Genomic DNA, 11,663 nt, shown 5'->3' on the forward strand with positions numbered 1-11,663 from the left:
AGCAGCGCCCACCGAATGAGCATGACATGCTTGCAGTAGCAGGCCAACGGAAAGACGGAACCATGTGCATCCCTGGCTACAGCATACAGGCACACATTGCACCAGCCCAACCTCGTGTCGTCGTGGCAACTTTTCTTCAGTGCGCCACTGCCCCGTACGCTTACGGCAAAACGGCTGGCTCTGGCTGCCTCACAAGTCACAAACTCACAAGTATCGCATCGCCGCATCGGCGTCGCAGGCCGTGGGCGTGCCGTGCCGTGCGCACCCGACTGAGCCTGGACCTGGACGGCGCACACCAGCGGCAGGAAGCAGGTAGAGGTAGCGGAGGCGGAGCACGCGCTGACGCGCTCCCGATAAACAAAGATCAGCCCGTTCTCAGTAGGCACGCTGTCGCGGAGGAGAAAATCTCAGGAACCCAAACAGCCGACGGAATCTCACCTGCTCTGATCCTCAGCCCAGGCCGTCGCTCTCGCTGCCCTGAGCCCTCCGTGTCCCCCTCCCGCGCCGCGATGCCGGCGTGGGCCGAAGCGGCGCTCGTGCTCGCCTCTCCATCCCCTGCCACCGCCTCCTCGACCACCTCGTCATGTGGCGTCAGGCCGCGCGCCGGCGTGGAGTCTGGCAGGTTCTTCTGCAAGGTGGCTCCTCCCTTTCCCCTGCCTCCGGCCATTTCTTATTCTGTACGACGTGCTACTAGTGAGTCGGGCGGGCTTACTGGTGCTCTCTAGTAGCTATTGCGAGCGTGTATGGCTTGGCTTCCGACGGTATTGGTACCGGCGTACTGCTCCTCGGCAGATGTGCTGCTGCTGACTTGTTGGTTGCTGCGCTTAGACTAGTACTGGCATCTAGGTGAGTTAACTAGCTAGCTGTTTCATGTATGTGTGATATTCCTTGCAACAGCATATTATCCATTTATCCTCTTTGTGCTAGAGTTTTGGTAGGGGCGTATGGTTCCTCGAATTGGACGTTGTATTTGTATAGATCGGATTGCAGAATAAGGTTTGAATGAAGCATAATTTGTGGAAACTACTCAAATTGAGCAGTGAGCACCCTCTGAGCTGCTGCTCTTGGTGCTAATCTGGTCTGTGGTCTGTGTTGCATGAGGTTTTGTGTGCTGTTGCTCTGCCTCACGATGCATCCACTGTTGCAACAACTTCTCAATCATTCTTTTTCAAAGCGCTGGAGCTACAATCTACAGTGTTTAGGGCGCTGGCCTACTGGGTGTGCTTTGTCCATTCAGTGAAAAGATACCTGCACCGCACTTTATTCAAAACTGATATGCAAAACTATCTAACCTACTCAAATGGTAGTGTCTTTGAAAATTGAATATAGAACTTGTCACTGAAAGTAGCTCAAATCATAAAGATAGATACATTAAAAGGCCTGGGCTGCCTTAGCATTTGATATTTCTGTTGTGAGGATTTTGGCTGTTCATGATGATTGCCATATAGTGATATAGCATGCCAAACCTTGTATAGTTGTAAAAACATCTGTCTGGTACTTACAATATCAAATTTTTTTGGCTCACTTGTTCACTAAATTCTTATGTGTTCGTCACTGACGTTTGTGTAGATCGGGTTGTGAGGATTTTGGCTGTTGATGATGATTGCCATGTAGTGATTTAGCACACCAGCCCTTCGTAGAGTTGTAAAAACATCTGTCTAGTACTTACAATATCAACTTTTTTTTGGCTCACTTGTTCACAGTTCACTAAATTCTTATGTGTTTGCCACTGGCATTTGTGTGGATCGGGTTGCCGAATAAGGCTTGAAGCATAATTTGTGGGAACATGGTTGGCTATACTTAAATTGAGTAAACTTTGAGTACCTGTTGTTAGTGCCAATCTGGGCAGTGTTGCTTGAGGTTTTGTTTGCTGTTCCTCTACCGTGTGATGCATCCACTATTGCAACAACTTTGCCAACATTGGTGTGCCGTGTGTGCTTTGTCCATTCATACAAAAGATATCTGCACTTTATTTAACACTGGTATGCAATTCGATTTAATCTACAAAAATAGCAGTGTCTTGCAATGCTAAAAACTGAATACAAACCTTCCCTGAAAGTTCCTCAGACCATAAAGATAGATAAAAAGGCCTATGCTATCTTAGCATTTGATATTTCCGTTTTGAGGACTTTCTGTTCATGATGCTTATCATGTAGTGGTATAGCATGCTGATCCTTCTGACTTGAGTTGTGAAAACATGTATGGTACTTACACTATCAATGTTTTGAATCACTTGGTTTTACTAAATTTTGATGCATTTGTTGAAGTTGGTTGTGTTGTGCCGATGTGCCCATTGTGTAGTTGATTTTCTCAGTGTTGTGTGGCTCTTCCTTAACATATGATGGTAATCATTGTATTTTATTCTTTCTTATGCTTGAACTATTCTACTGAACCTAGATGTTCATTAAGACCCTATTTATCTATGCAAGGGGGGGAGGGGGGGCAAACCCAGTGCCGGAGGCTCCCACATGAGTGGGGTCTGGGGAAGGGGAAAACCGAGGCAAGCCTTCCCCCCGCAAAATATGCGGAGAGGCTGCTTCGAACCCGCGACCTGGTGACTCAGTGAGACAGCTCTCACCACTGCACCAGGCCTGCCCTTCCCTATTTATCTATGCAATTCTCCGTTTATGTCATGATGCTGTATTATATACGAGCAACCTACATCCCACTTTTTTAAAATTTATTCTGGGTCAAGTGATGATGGCTTGTTGTTCTGCAGGGGTTCTCTTGTACCATTCGTTCCAAAGCTGGATTCCAGATTCATAATTACCGTACAAGGACGTTCAAGATTAAAGCAAAAGCAGAATCTGGTGATGGCTACACACGGCTTGCTCCACTTAGATTTGAATCTCCAAGCGGTCAGCTTCTGGTTCAAATACTACAATCACACCCTCACCTTATCCCTGCAACAGTTGATCAGCAACTTGAAAACCTTCAATCAGAGAAAGCTGCCCAAAGCGAAAGAAGCCTCAAAAGTTCCCCAGGACCTCCTCTACAAGTAAGTTCCTTCACTTCCTTAGAACTGTCTCCTTCAAATCAGCAGCAAGCACTCAATCATCATATCTGCTATTTTGTTCACCATGTTTTATGTTAAGATGTAACCTGCAAGGCAACTATCCATGAATAATGATACACATTTAGTCTCACAACATTGAAAAAAATGGTTTCTGTATGCAAAAGGCTACAGTTCAGACAGTATATATAATTTAAAAAGAACAGAAACAATTTCGGCAGTAGAGATAGGAGGAAAACAAGGTGCAGCTAAGTAGATTCTGGATTGACTGATTCAGATGATAGCCTTGCCGTTACTTGCTTGGGACCAGAAGGCTTTGATGTTATTGTTCTACCCTCCATTGAATCATGTAAATATAATCAGTCACAGTCAATTATTACACTTAACAATTCACTAATTGGTGATAAGCTAATTGAACTACAGGAGAATTACAGAAGTCAAAGAGAAGGAAAGGCAGAATGCCTTAGGAAGAGATTATCTACTGTTGGATTATATGTAGGTTCATGGATAATGACATATCTATGACATCTGCATTATCACCAGGGGGGTGGCCCTGTGCGTGACATATCTGCGTTGCCTAATCAAGAGGATAAATTGCAAAGCATACACTCCGCAGACTGCTTTTGAGATGATACAAAACCATCTCAATCTTATCATGGGAGAAAAGATAGCAGCACCGCCGGATACTGTTGTTGAAATCAGCAACTTGAATCTTGGAAAGCTGTATGCAGCATCCATCATGTATGGTTACTTCCTGAAGAGGGTGGATGAGAGATTCCAACTTGAGAAAACTATGAAGACTCTCCCACCAAACCCCAAGCAGCAGATAGTATTTGAAAACCTACAACCTAATCCATTCTGGGATATGGAGTCCTTAGTACAGATTACACCTGATGGGGAGGAGATAAGTTTGGATAACGAAGAATCAAATCCAAACAAGTTGAAGTCTTATGTCTCACAACTGGATGCTGATACATTGCAAAGATTACGCTACTATCAGATCGAAAGGAAGCCGTCTCGCTGATTGAGAAGCAAACCCAGGCATTGTTTGGACGGCCAGACATCAAGGTATTGGACGATGGTTCAGGTCAATGCAAAGGATGGTAGAATGATAACAATCACATTTACAGAGCTGAATCATCTGGTCTTGGAGGCAGTTGCTTTCGGTTCCTTCTGTGGGAAGCTGAGAGTTATGTAGAATCGAAATACCATTTTGTCAACAGTTGAATATGTCCTTTCTTATTTGAATTTTGGAAATGGTTTGTGTACATGATGATAGGGTAGGATCCATCTCTGATCTGTTTCTCAGTGTAGTCATGGTTCTTGCTCGCTATCAGTAACAGCCAAAGCACCACCGTCCATGAACCATGCCTAACAGGTTTGTGACTTTCATCAAAGGAAGTGGACCTGATCCATAGTGTAATCTAACAGGCAAGTGAAAATTAACAAATAGTTGATGTTTTCCAAAATCACTGGACCGTGTTCTAAATCTTCCCCATCAACTAGTTCACTGTAACAGTAACACTATCTCCCGGTTCTTCAGTTGTGTTTGCCGTCATGTCCACTAACTGCACGCAGTGTGCTCTTTGAGTTCTCGCCTTTACTGGCTATGGGCTATGGCTACTCGGTACTATTGTTCCTCTTCATCTTCCAGTTGTGGACCATGTTCTTAATTTGCCGCTGCTAGACTATACTCGCGTCATTACTTGCTTCAATTGCAGAAGCAGGAAGTACAAGTGCACATCTGGCGGGCGATCGTTTGCCCGGGAATTCTCGGAAGTCAGAACATGCAGGATCTGCGCTCAAAAAAGAACATGCAGGATCTGCCACAGCCACACCAGAATTACTATGCGGCTGCAGGCGCAGCGCACTGGCTAGACCGCAGAGTTCCTTCCCACGTTGTGAAGCCCAGGTCTGTGGCCGGGCATCGGTGGGTGCTGCGCGTGGGCGAAGGTGTTGAGTGTTGACGACGGTAGGCAGCTGGCTGCAGACCACCGTGTTACTTGTGCATTTGGCATGCAGTTGGATATGTTTTACACGTATGCAACCTGTTTTTTTTCCCCATGGTATAAAAAAAATGCCCTCTCTCGTGAGTGTTTGCATGTGCAGTCATCCATACGAAGTCTCATACAGGTTTGGTTTTAAGATCTGGAGCTATTCACAGCGTAGGTATAATTTAGTGAAAATCAGTTTTTAGATATATATTTAAGAGTGCTCGTAACGTGTTAATGTAAGAGCATCTCCAAGAGTTTTCTACTTTTTTTTCTCCGAAAAACTTATAGTTTGGCAACTCCTAAAAAAATTTGGGGAGGAAAAAAGAATGTCATCTCCAAGAGTTTCTAATAAATGGCATCTAAAAAATCAAATTTGGGGCCCACATGAATTATGTTGCGGCTTTTTTTCTTTTCCATGCATCTTCCTCCTCTCACTTCTGGGCGGACCCCACGTGTCATAGACAGCAACATGCATCTTCCTCCTCTCGACAACAGGGATGCCGCACTCACCCACTGGAGCTGGCCGTGCCGAGCTCGCCGGTCGGGGCTGGCCGTGCCGCGCTCTCCAACCGAACCTATCCACGCCGCGTCGGCCTGGGAGGCGTGGGGGCGGAGCTGAGGCGCGTCGTGTGGGCGGCGGCCGGGTTCACCGGAGGTGGAGGGGCAACGGGGCCGCGGAGGTGAGGCGAGGGCGTGCAGGAGGCAGCAGGCTTCGCCGGAGATGAAGGGGCAGCGGGCCGCGGCGTCCTCTGTGCTCAATCTGCGGCCGAGCCTGCCACCAGGGCTGGGGCCTGAGTCCCGAGCGGTTCGCCGCGCCACGCCGACCGTGGCTGCCCGCGCTCGCTGGTCGGGCTCCCGCGCTCGCCGACAGCGAAGGAGGAAGGGAAGGAGCGAGGGAGGGAACGTCGGTCGCCTGCCGTGCCATTGGAGCCGCGTCCGCGCGACCGGAGCAGGCGCCGCCGCTGGGCGTTGGGATAGGACCACGCCGCCACTGGGGATGGGGCAGAGATGCCCGCGGCCGGCAGGGGAGGATCCGGAGGGAGTAGCAGCGCGCGGGAGGCGAAGGAAACCGAGCGGGAGTCGAAGGATATGCGCGAGGCTGTGGCGCGTAAAGTTACGCGGATGAGGGGGATTTTTTCCAACTCCTAAAATATTAGGAGATTGTATTAGGAGTTGTTGGAGATGGATTTTTTGTGGATCTTTCTAAAAACTTAGGATTATGATGAGGTTTGGGGAACTATTAGAGATGCTCTAACTAACTATTATCTAATATAATTCTTCTTTCGCCTAAAAAAATCAAATAGCTTCCACTATCCGTAGTTCATATTGGAACAACCATTTGTAATTTGGCACCCAAACTCAAATTCTTTCTTATCTGTCCCCATCTCAACTTTTTCTTTCCATGATGCTTTATCACACCAAGAAGAAGAGAAAAGTTAGCGTGTGTATTATGCATGAGCCAGTGGAGATGCGTGTGCAGGCTCCGTCGTCAAGAAACAGAGAATAAATGATTAAGCTAGCTATCTGCACATTCATGCATGCGATACATAACTAAACTAACGTACAAACTAGTAAATCTGCTCAGATAATCCAAGGTTATCAAATAGAGAATTCTCTGCAACAATTTCTTTGATTAATCAAACACAAACAGTTTAACTGAAAATTCAAATATAGGATTATAGGAAGAATTTTAATTTTAAAATTATGAAATTAATGATATATTCATATAAAATGGGTTGCATTTGCTTTTTAACATCTAAGCTGACAGTATTTATAGAGGTCGATACTTTATTTGTAATATTTTTTTTAGAAAAAATATCAAAATAGTGTGGGGAAAACGGGGCCCACTTATCGGCCTGTGGAAGGCCGATATACCCTATCGGCATCCGACTCGCGGATAAGAATGCCGGCGCTGCATGTGGAATAACATGTCGGCCATTAGTAAGCCGACAGGACCCTATCTATGCACCTGATTGCACTAAAATAGAGTTGTTATTCCAAATGCTCACTAATCTGAAAAAAAACCCAGAGGTTATTTGGATCCTCGGAAATCTCCGCCTACATCACCATTCAAAATTTCTTATCTTACTATTGGCTAAACTAGGGATAACAACGGGTCAGGTAAGGTTCGAGTAGAGTAAATAACCGCCCGTGACAAATTACCTATCAGATAAAATTTTATACCCATACCTGTACTCATGGATAAGATTTTGTACTCGTACCCACACCTATTGGGTACGATACCCACAGATACCGGCACCCATGGGTCAGATTATCACTAGAATAGATGAAATTCAATATATTTTTAGCACTTGCGAGTGAAGCGACATACCTGTAGGTAACTCGTGGGTGCATGTATGTCGCTTCACCCGTCAGTGCTAAAAAATACAAATAGTTTTATCTATTCTAATGATAACTAGTAATTTGCGCGCGCCCATGCACGCGTGATAATACCTTGCGATTTTGTCACATGAGATTGCAGACAGAGAGATGCGTGGGATTAAAACCATTAGACACTAATAGCATAGCTTCTAACACACAAGCTTAGTACACACCGATACATAAGTTAGTACATTAGACATACGGGATCACAACAGCCATCAAATGCGGGAGAAAAACAGCAGTTCCTAGGTTGCACCCTAAGATTCCAGCTCTGGTTGGATAGGTCAGCATTGTCAGACTCACAGATTGGAGTGGGTGAGAAGGCTGCTTAAATCAACAAAACAAATGTTAGTTTTTTAACTACACAAGAATCTGATATGTACTACTGTAAATGAAAATGCATTAGGAGCTATATAACTTGGTTCGAAGCTTGTACCTTTGGTTTCAAAGCAAGGATTGTAGCTTGTAGTTTCAGTCTCAGTGTTTGAACGGTGGCGGATCAAACCGACGCCATAATAGCTTTGGCCATTGGCATGCCTGATGAGCTGTATACTAGAGAGAACAGTGTCTAGGCATGTGATGAGGACGCAATCGACAGTATATGCGGGCTATCTAAAAGAACATAGCAACACTCTAAGGAACGTTATATAGGGTCTAAGTGACATCACCTTCTTGCTGTTGTCTATAGGATTCGTCAAGAGCTTCTCTATCCACATTGAATTCGTCCGATGTTGGAAATTCAAGGAAAAGCATGCATTGTAGCTAAGTATTAGGAACTATGGTATGCATCGTCTATATGAATATTGTGATGTTACCTGTATCCAAAGAAGCCATACAACCTGAATCATCAGATGTTTCGCTGCCATCCTTGAAGTCTGGTGCTTCTAAAAGGTGTGTGTGGAGCGTGACAGGAATAGCAAGGTTGCAAACACCGTTCCATTTTCAGATTGTAACATCGCATCGCAACTAAGTTTTACCTACGCCTTGGCATCCTAGGCATCACAAGATGTTTAATTAAACCACTAAAAGAATAGTGTCGTAAAGGAAAGCAAAAATCAAAACATCATAAAATTGGCATCCTAGGCATCATAGTGTCGTAAAGGAAAGCAAAAATCAAAACATCATAAAATTGGCATCCTAGGCATCATATAATGAATATAGAGATTGTCAGTAAAGGAAACAAATGTCTCTCATAGGCTGCAAACATCATAAATTTGACTTTAAACCATTTTTTAAAGGAAAAACACAGTTTCAATCTACACAGTAGACAAGGATATAAAAATTTGGAAATCAAGCTACAAAATATATGCAAGGACATCGAACAGAAAATAAAGAAATAATTTGTACACAATAAACTGAGAACGTAACACTACAGACTTTACAACCAGAAAGATAAATAAGAGATAGAAGAGTTGATATTAACCTCAAAGGGCAGCTATAATCACCCAATGTTAGAATAGCTAGGTAACACATCTTATATTTTGATCAGTCTAGATCTAGGGTGCAACCCTGCCTATGTCAACTAAGAAGGTATATTTTAGAAATTAAGAACCCAGCATCATGTTATCCTGCCAAAACGCCAACCCTAAAGTTAGTAGTCATATTGAAAAAGCACCGAGGAAACTGGCTGTCATGTTAGGCTGATGTGGTCTATATCAATAAGCTAGAGGCAGGACACAACTATGGCTGGCCATCATCAATCCGGTTTCAATTTCCAAGTACCGTTGCAAAAAATAGCCAACATAGTCTTTTTTTTCCTTTTCAGGAAAAATATATCTATAGGAATAATGATCAGCATACTTGGATAGTAGATCTGCAACAGTAAGTAAAATAGATGAGTATCCAGTCATGAACATAGTAATGCAAATTTTAGCATCAACTTTTTGTGCTTGATCCTTGCATCCTATTTATTCTAGCTGTTTTTCTTCAACTGTGACCAACTAACAATAGTAACCATGATATCAAATTGAAAACTTGTAGCTAACCTTTGTTATAATCTCCGAGAGGGGTCGAGACAATTTCATATGGAAGGAGGGCATCTTCATCTGTAGAACTTTGTGGAGTTGTAATTTCAGGCACTGCATCTGCTGCCATTTAAAATCTCTGAATTGCCGAGTAGAAGCAATGAATCACTGATACTAATTAGATATTTAGAAAGGCATGAGGGGATGCATTAACATTACTGTATTCTGTAAGTCCACAGTTAATTGTCAACTCTAGAATAAGGCAAGTCAGAATACTATTGAGCAAAACTGTTTTAGTTTGCTGCCATACAAGCATAGATACAGTACTGACCGGCAATTCTGAGATGCAACGCAACTTATTTTTTAAATAGATAAAGCAGTGGAGTTCAAATACGAATGAACATATTATTCTATACGTACATATATTAATATGGGCATAAAAGATTTTTATATGGTAGGAATGCAGTACTATGTTAATATCTAAGAATCCAATGTAGCGAGCCAAATATAATCGGAAATATAGAGCAGAGAATAGAGGGAGAAAGAACACTGCTCTATCTGGTTAGCTAACTGAAGAGGCAACCAGCATAATTTTCCCTCTTAGCCTTGGAAAAAAACATTTGCTATCACAACTCTAAATCAGGGAAGAACAACATTCCATTTCATGCAGACTTACCAAGGGTTCTTGTTTTAGGAGACGCAAACCATTTCTCGAGTCAGTGTGTTCGCTTGTTGGCTTCAGCCAGCCCAAATCAGCCAGTCAACAGTATTTTTCTCTCACAACAAACTAGCACCAGCCAGCCCAAATCAACCCAAAAACCAACCAGCGAACAGGCCGAGTGTGTGGATCACTGAACCTTAGACCTGAATAGTTGCATACCCAAAGGAGTCCTAGGTTTTATTATCATATAAATCTACCTTAGTGGGATTTAACAAAGGGTCTCATTGTTTTTTTTTCTGCTAGCAGTAATATAACTACCTTACATGTTAAGGCGAGGTGAGGCGAGGCAAGCCGGCAACGAATCCAAACGTGCCCTTAACAATGTATCATCTAAATGATTCTCATATCTCTACTTTTATTAAAGACACTTCCTGCAACCAACCAATACGAAGGTATACATGTAAAAAACTGAACCTAATCAAGGAATAGCAAGAGCATCAATCATCATATACTATATGTTTTATTATTTCTACAATTCTAGCTTCCTGTAAATGTCTACAAAAATACTTGAACCCTTCCAGTACTTTAGGGAGTAAAAAATGAACATGCTACCATTTTTTGAAAGCAAAGGCAATTAACGCTTCAGGCTATTAAATGGCACGACCAGTTGTATATATGTCAACTCATAACTGTAGAAATGAGCATTGAAACAAACCTTTGAAAATAGATAAGCAACTAAGCTGCATCAAAAAACAAAAGCAGTGAAACAAACCTCTGAAAATGAGTGATTTAGCAAGTTCCCAGTCATTACCAAAACCTCCTTACATCTGTAATTAGCGAGATAAAGAGAAGAGGTGAGAATCAATGACTAAAAAACTAAAGGTGGGACAAATCAACAGGTAAACTCTGCAGTCCAAAGTATTCCCATGGAGACACCAATTTCTATACGACATATGGCAATGCACCACGTATTGTGCCAACCAGAAGGTGCACAGTAATTTCAAAAAGTGACCAAGCACATGCTGTGAAATCAACCAGACCTCTCTCCTTTCTTCAGCAGGCCAGGATATTGTGTATAAGCCAAAAAAAAGGTGAAGAAAAGAGGAGCAAACACCGAAACAACAGTAGTAAGTAGGACTGCAGGAGTGCTCACCTGGTTTTATCAAACAGAAACAATCTTTTTCATCACCCTACTGAGATGCATGTAGAAACAGCGGGACTACAACCCAAATCCTTAAATTTTTTTCTATGTTGTAGATCGACACAATGTAAAATCAAACGCATTTCTGTTTGGACACACAAATCACCAAATGAATGACCTAAATGCATAAACCGCAGTCTGTAGTTTCAGTTTCAGAGGAATCCAAGATAGGTGCACAGTAATTAAAGCAGTGTAGCTCTGGACTGTCAATCAGAGATGGATGACTGCAGTATAAAATTACTAATATATCAACGGTTGGAAATATGTCTTTGGGAGGAACCAGCCAAACACAGTGACAAATCTCTGTTATTATACCTTCAGAGTTCCTGAAAAAGGCGAGCTGTAAAACAACCAGCAAACCTCAGGATGGGATTGTTAATCAGCTTGCAGTTAACTTGTTGCATACACAAAAATAGGCTATTGCATTTCCATACAATCTGATAATAAT

The 11,663-nt window shown here is 43.0% G+C and overlaps 1 pseudogene; it reads left to right on the top strand.

Moving 5' to 3' along the window:
- Positions 1 to 239: 239 nt before the first annotated feature.
- LOC136531455 (UV-B-induced protein At3g17800, chloroplastic-like) lies at positions 240 to 4,240 on the top strand (annotated as a pseudogene).
- The last annotated feature ends 7,423 nt before the right edge of the window (positions 4,241 to 11,663 follow it).

This window comes from Miscanthus floridulus, unplaced genomic scaffold (genome assembly GCF_019320115.1).
Source record: "Miscanthus floridulus cultivar M001 unplaced genomic scaffold, ASM1932011v1 fs_356_2_3, whole genome shotgun sequence".
NCBI lineage: Eukaryota > Viridiplantae > Streptophyta > Magnoliopsida > Poales > Poaceae > Miscanthus > Miscanthus floridulus.